Source organism: Gavialis gangeticus, unplaced genomic scaffold (assembly GCF_001723915.1).
Source record: "Gavialis gangeticus isolate Ggan-Ray unplaced genomic scaffold, GavGan_comp1, whole genome shotgun sequence".
Lineage (NCBI taxonomy): Eukaryota > Metazoa > Chordata > Crocodylia > Gavialidae > Gavialis > Gavialis gangeticus.
This window is the reverse complement of record NW_017729034.1, coordinates 14,168,320-14,168,656: the sequence shown is the minus strand read 5'-3', so window position 1 is coordinate 14,168,656 and position 337 is coordinate 14,168,320.

The window sequence follows — 337 nt, the reverse complement described above, 5'->3', positions numbered from 1 at the left end:
GCGGCAGAAGCACGAAATACCGCAGCCGCTCCTGGCCCGCGTGCGGGAGCCAGTGGCTCCTTTATGAGCTCTCGACCCTGGCTGCCGCCGCGTTATTGCAGGGAGGCGCTGCCGGGATCTAAAGGGAGCTGCTCCCGCGAGCCGAGGCCGCGGTGGGGGCCGGGGCTGGGCTCGCAAACCGCCTGCATTCTGCCGCGTCCCGGGCTCACGCTCTGGCCCCAGCTTCTAGGCTAAATCCAGAGTTTAGCGGCAGCGGCCGTGCTCGGTCCCGCGCGCGAGCCCCCCCCCCGTCTGCAAGAGCGCCGCTGGGCCGGGGCAGCCCCCAGGGCTTCGCCGC